Source organism: Trichomycterus rosablanca, chromosome 15 (genome assembly GCF_030014385.1).
Source record: "Trichomycterus rosablanca isolate fTriRos1 chromosome 15, fTriRos1.hap1, whole genome shotgun sequence".
In the NCBI taxonomy this organism is placed as follows: Eukaryota; Metazoa; Chordata; class Actinopteri; order Siluriformes; family Trichomycteridae; genus Trichomycterus; species Trichomycterus rosablanca.
In genome coordinates, this window is record NC_086002.1 from 26,303,138 (window position 1) to 26,310,728 (window position 7,591).

The following is a 7,591-nucleotide window of genomic DNA, read 5'->3' on the forward strand; positions in this document are numbered from 1 at the left end:
ACACTCTGAAGACAGTAAAGCATGGTGGTACAAAATGATGATATGAGGATGTTTTTCATACAATGGTGTTACGACTATTTATCACATACGAGGGATCATGGATCAGTTTAAATATATCAGAATACTTGAGGAGATCATGTTGCCCTATGTCGAAGAAGAAATTTCCTTAAAATGGGTGTTTCAACATGACAATGACCCAAAACATCTTGGTTACAGACAAACAAGACTGAGGTAATAGAGTGACCAGCCCAATCCCCTGATTTCAATCCCATAGAGAACTTGTGGGCTGACATTTGAAACGTGTTTTTTTTTTAGGCAAAACCCAAAATTGCAGAAGAACTGTGGAATGTAGTCTAATCATCCTGGACTGGAATACCTGTTCAGAGGTGCCAGAAGTTGGTCGACTCCATGCAACACAGATCTCAGAAACAATTGTTATGCCACTAAATATTAGTTCAGTAATTTAAAGTAAAGTGAAACCTCAAACACGTTATAGATACATTTTTTGAGTTTAAAAAAAAAATAGCTGGCACTGCTATTTTTTTGAACAGCCTAATATTCATTTTTCTTAATTTTCTGTAAAGAATGAACACAAACTGGCAAAATTTTGTTAATGTTTTGATTTAGAATTGAAAGTGTAGTATTTTCAGTGCATTTGCATTTATAAAAATAAAAGTTATTATAATGATTTTGTGCTTTATTCGCTTTTTTAAAATCACTGCTATTTTTTTGAACACCACTGTACATTTGAAAATACCGCCTACCATTTAAGCACTTCCTGTGAAGGATGTGTATTACCAAAAGCAGTGCAGACAAGATGGAACTGTCACCTCAGTTCTACTTGATCTAATTGTCTTTAATCACTTTCATGTCCAGGTCAGTTCCTCTGTGTGTGACGGTTGTTGATCACTCATTATAATAATCCCTTTAAGTTGGTTAGAACTTGTGAGAGCTGTCGCTGCTCTTCCTGTTCTCCTTTTTCATGTGATAAATGAGTCAGATGGTTTCCTCAACTTTGGGGAGAGACGCCCTGGTTTAGAACCTGATTATGATAATGATGCCCTTGAGTGCAGCCAGGTAAAACCAGTCATAACTGGGTCCATACTGCAATTCTTACACTCAGTATTCTTAATTTTCCCAGTGTTCCCAAAATTACGAATGTTTCCAATGTTCCCAATATTCCGAATGTTCCCAGTGTTCTCAGTATTCCGAATTTTCCCAGGGTTCCCAATATTCCGAATTTTCCCAGTGTTCCCAACATTCCAAACTTTCCCAGTGTTTTCAAAATTCCAAATCTTTCCAGTGTTCCAAACATTCTAAATGTTCCCAGTGTTCCAAATGTTCCCAGTGTTCTCAGTATTCCGAATTTTCCCAGTGTTCCCAAAATTTCAAATGTTCCCACTGTTTTTAGTTTTCCAAATGTTTTCATTGTTCCAAGCATTTCTAATGTTTTCAGTATTCTCAATATTCCGAATTTACCCAGTATCCCAAAATTCAGAATGTTCCAAGTGTTCTCAAAATACCAATGTTCCCAGTGTTCTCAGTATTCCGAATTTTCCCAATGTTCCCAAAATTCTGAATTTTCAAAGTGTTCCCAACATTCTGAATTTTCAAAGTGTTCCCAACATTCTGAACTTTCCCAGTGCTCCCAAAATTACAAATGTTTCCAGTGTTCTCAGTATTCCGAATTTTCCCGGGGTTCCCAATATTCTGAATGTTTCCAGTGTTCTCAGTATTTTAAACTGTCCCAGTGTTCCCAACATTCTGAACTTTCCCAGTATTCCCAAAATTCCGAATTTTCGTAGTGTTTACAAAAAAGAATTTTTCCAGTATTAACAAAATTATGAATGTTTCCAGTATTCCCAAATTCCGAATGTTCCCAGTGTTCTCAGTATTCTGTATTTTCCCGTGTTCCCAACATTTCGAATGTTTCCAGTTTTCCCAACATTCCAAATGTTTACGAATGTTCTGTGTTCCCGAAATTCAATTTCATCCCCTCCTCATCAACTCACCACCAACTCTTCATCACCTCCTCATCATCTCTTTACCAACTCATCATCAACTCCTCATAATGTCCTCATCTCTTCCTCATCACCTCCTCACCAACTCCTCATCACCTCCTGACCTCACCAACTCCATCACCTCCTCACCACCTCCTATTCCCCTCCTCATCACCTCATCATCTCCTCATCAACTCCTCATAACCTCCTCATCAACTCCCCATTACCTCTACTCATCACCTCCTCACCAACTCCTCATTATCTTCTCATCAACTCCTCATCATCTCGTCACCAACTCAACTCATCACCTCCTGACCTCCTCACCAACTCCATCACCTCCTCACCACCTCCTATTCCCCTCCTCATCACCTAGTCATCAACTCCTCATAACCTCCTCATTAACTCATCATCAACTACTCAACTCATCACCTCCTCATAAACTACTTATCAATTACTCATCAGCTCCTCACCAACTCTTCATAACCTCCTCAACACCTTCTCATCAACTCAAGTGATTATCACCTCATCAACTACTTAACTCATCACCTCACCAACTCATCACCTTCTAACCAACTCCTCACTAACTCATCACATCCTCATCAACTACACATCACCTCCTCACCAACTCCTCGTCACCACCTCAACTCATCACCTCCTCACCATCTCCACATCACTTTCTTACTAACTCATCACCTCACCAACTCATCACCTCTTCATCAACTCGTCACCTCCTCATCAACTCCTGACCTCACCACCTTCTATTCCCCTCCTCATCACCTCGTCATCATCTCACCAACTCATCAACTCCTCTTAACCTCCTCATCACCTCCTCATTAACTCCCCATCAACTACTCATCAGTGAAATGATAAAACATTAAAGCCATAATAAATCATGCTACTTTAACTTTTATACTGAAGTACAGGAGATAAAGAGTATTTTTACTTTTACTACTACTTTTACTGGAGTAATATTTCACCTTGGATATAATGTTCATTTTAATAAACCATTTTGTATTAAGCTATATAATATGTATTTAGTGAACACACTGTTTAAGTCAGGATCGCTATATCCTCCATCATTTTCCTCCTTGGTGAAGCTGTTATAGAAATAATAAACTCCTGCGGTGACGGTAGCGGCTTCGGCCACGAACAGCAGGGGCACAGCACTGCTTTCACTTCATCATCACATGAAAATCTTCTTCCCCTTAAAGCTTCTTAGAGTGTCCCAAAAGATGGAAATCAGATGGCGCTAAATACAGACTATAAGTGTCTCTCAGACACGACCGATTACTCCTCCTCTCACAGTCTAAAAAAATTAAATGTGCGGAAACTATTTGAAGATCTCTCGTATGTATCTATGTGCTGGAAAATACTCACAAATAGATAAGTAAACCTTGTATAAGATTTGGTAATAGGGGTTCAAACCCACAAATACAAAATTCTGCAGCAATTTTTAAAATTTACTTTGAATCATCAATTAAGTCAAAACAATTATGGCCAATTTGTTACAGTGTAGCTCCATCCAGTTCCATAAGAATCTTTTGGATATCCTTAAAGGCGTAGTGGAGGTGGGATGGTGGTGATTCTTTTGAATTCTGCATTTATCTGAAAATAAGTAAAGATAAGCAAACATAACAGAGAAAGCCATCACCACACATAGCAGACCAGGACAGTGTAGGAGTGAGAGAAAACAGCCAAATCATTAACAATCGGGTGGTGTAGAACCCAAGACCTTCCTTTTATCAACAGCAAATCCAAAATAAAATACCAGTATAAGCTCAACCTTATCTCACCAACTTCAAACAAAGCCAGAAAGTCTGTATTTACATAAATGAGCGGTTTAGAAAGTGCTGAGAAAGTTTACACATGTGCAGAGAGAACGGTCCGTGTTTACAGGCTCAGAAAAACAGCGCATGCGCAGCAGGTGGAGCCGCTGAGGCACCTCAAGCACGCTGGTTTATTATGACGTCATCTGTTGATTCTCCTGCTCTGTGTGAATAAGAAACTAAGCAGCAGCTTTTCTTCTGTTTCTACATTAAGAGCATCACGCTTAACAGAGAAACACCTTTAACTTACACTGCACAACACCATGTCTTCTTTACTTATTTTTAATCAGGTAAGATACAAATAAATGGTATTTGTTAATTCTTTTTTCAATATTTCATTATTACAAATTATGTTTTTAAAATAACACACAATTATCTGTTTTGTTTATTACATTTTAAAAATGAAAAGAACCATTTGCATCATGACTTAATAACTTTTTTTATTAAAACTAGGGCTGTCAAACTATTAAATTTTTTAATCGCGATTAATCTCAGAATTTCATATAGTTAATCGCGATTAATCGCATTTAAAAAAATGTTATAGAAAACAAGGATTTTTAAGTGAAATGTTACAATTAAAATGGTGAACACATTTTATGCTAAATGTACTGATGTTAAAAACTGCTGGGACAAGAGAAAACTGTAAGGGAGTTTATTCACTCACATACTAGGCAGTAAATGTCAGATTGTAGTTTAGAATTTCTCCATCAGCAAACATTGTAGATCAGCGGTGCTTTAGGTGGGATAAGGCGTAGTTATTGTAACAGACTTTTCTGTGGTTGTATTGTGACAATGGTTTGATGGCCGTTTCTACACGAAGTGAGTGTGTTTTGACCCTTTGGGGCTTCCATAGTGCATGGACTAACGTGCTTGACTCAGCTTTCCGGTATTTGGTACCTTAACAGAATAAGTTAATAAAAGTGTTCTGCTCCCGACAACTTGTGAATATAGCGTGTATTTATTTCTTTATAAGTGCATCACTACAACGCTCGGTTACATTATGTTAACAAACCGCAAATGAAAAACGGTGGCAAGTCCGACATTAAAACGTTTTAATGTCGGACTTGCCACCGTTTTTCATTTGCGGTTTGTTAACATAATGTAACCGAGCGTTGTAGTTCTACCAGTCAAGTCTCAACATTAACTAGAATTTGCGTTAACGGCACTATTATTTTTAATCGCGTTAAATTGAAATCGCGTTAATGCGTTATTATCGCGTTAACTTCGACAGCCCTAATTAAAACTAGTACAGAATGAAGCTGCATTTATGTGCATGAATTTAAAATCTTGTTGTGTGTGTTTATTGTCATGAGCAGAAGAATAAAGTGCATCTGATAAATTGTGATGAGGAGACTGTCAGCACTACAGAAGAGTAAGAAAATAAATCATAAACATACACTTAAATCAACTGTATGGATAATAAACATCAAATCAGTGTAGAAGTGAAATGATTGAAACTGTAATGTCCACTGTAGAAGTCGATATGCATCTAAAGCATGGAAACCTGTGCTTGTAAAAACAACAGCCGCCACTGTAGTGACCACTATGCATCAGAGGGTTAATATTATTATTAATCATTAACAGAAATGCTACACTTACTGCATCTTTTATCAAATACTTACATTATCATCATCTTCTATATTTCACATCATTAATAACAATCATCACTTTCTTTATCATCATTTTAATCTATTGTAGTTTATTGCTTTAATCAGTTAGTTGGATAAAATGTGTGGTTAAATAACCTAGTGGGTAATGTACTGGACTAGTAATCGAAAGATCGCTGGTTTAAGCCCCACCACTGCCAGGCTGCCACTGTTGGGCCCTTGAGCAAGGCCCTTAACTCTCAATTGCTTAGACAGTATACTGTCACAGTACTGTAAGTCACTTTGGATAAAAGTTTCTGCTAAATGCAAAACATGTACATGAAATAAAAATGACTCATAATTTTGCAAATATATACAGTGTATCACAAAAGTGAGTACACCCCTCACATTTCTGCAAATATTTCATTATATCTTTTCATGGGACAACACTATAGACATGAAACTTGGATATAATTTAGAGTAGTCAGTGTACAGCTTGTATAGCAGTGTAGATTTACTGTCTTCTGAAAATAACTCAACACACAGCCATTAATGTCTAAATAGCTGGCAACATAAGTGAGTACACCCCACAGTGAACATGTCCAAATTGTGCCCAAATGTGTCGTTGTCCCTCCCTGGTGTCATGTGTCAAGGTCCCAGGTGTAAATGGGGAGCAGGGCTGTTAAATTTGGTGTTTTGGGTACAATTCTCTCATACTGGCCACTGGATATTCAACATGGCAAAGAACTCTCTGAGGATGTGAGAAATATAATTGTTGCACTCCACAAAGATGGCCTGGGCTATAAGAAGATTGCTAACACCCTGAAACTGAGCTACAGCATGGTGGCCAAGGTCATACAGCGGTTTTCCAGGACAGGTTCCACTCGGAACAGGCTTCGCCAGGGTCGACCAAAGAAGTTGAGTCCACGTGTTCGGCGTCATATCCAGAGGTTGGCTTTAAAAAATAGACACATGAGTGCTGCCAGCATTGCTGCAGAGGTTGAAGACGTGGGAGGTCAGCCTGTCAGTGCTCAGACCATACGCCGCACACTGCATCAACTCGGTCTGCATGGTCGTCATCCCAGAAGGAAGCTGACGCACAAGAAAACCCGCAAACAGTTTGCTGAAGACAAGCAGTCCAAGAACATGGATTACTGGAATGCCCTGTGGTCTGACGAGACCAAGATAAACTTGTTTGGCTCAGATGGTGTCCAGCATGTGTGGCGGCACCCTGGTGAGAAGTACCAAGACAACTGTATCTTGCCTACAGTCAAGCATGGTGGTGGTAGCATCATGGTCTTGGGCTGCATGAGTGTTGCTGGCACTGGGGAGCTGCAGTTCATTGAGGGAAACATGAATTCCAACATGTACTGTGACATTCTGAAACAGAGCATGATCCCCTCCCTTCGAAAACTGGGCCTCATGGCAGTTTTCCAACAGGATAACGACCGCAAACACAACCTCCAAGATGACAACTGCCTTGCTGAGGAAGCTGAAGGTAAAGGTGATGGACTAAACCCAATTGAGCACCTGTGGCGCATCCTCAAGTGGAAGGTGGAGGAGTTCAAGGTGACTAACATCCACCAGCTCCGTGATGTCATCATGGAGGAGTGGAAGAGGATTCCAGTAGCAACCTGTGCAGCTCTGGTGAATTCCATGCCCAGGAGGGTTAAGGCAGTGCTGGATAATAATGGTGGTCACACAAAATATTGACACTTTGGGCACAATTTGGACATGTTCACTGTGGGGTGTACTCACTTATGTTGCCAGCCATTTAGACATTAATGGCTGTGTGTTGAGTTATTTTCAGAAGACAGTAAATCTACACTGCTATACAAGTTGTACACTGACTACTCTAAGTTATATCCAAGTTTCATGTCTATAGTGTTGTCCCATGAAAAGATATAATGAAATATTTGCAGAAATGTGAGGGGTGTACTCACTTTTGTGATACACTGTACAATTCCCTAAACCCACTGGTTACTGGTAGAAACATCACAGGATCACAGTGGATTGTGGGTAATAGCCTGTACAAAACTATGGTCTGATTTGGACTTGGCAAAAAAGAGAGCATTATGTACCCCTCGACCCAGGACCTCTACTGTTTGATGTCTTTTCAGGTCTGTTCTGACCATGTAACAAGATCCCTTAGAAAGTTCCAGGATGAGAATCATACAGA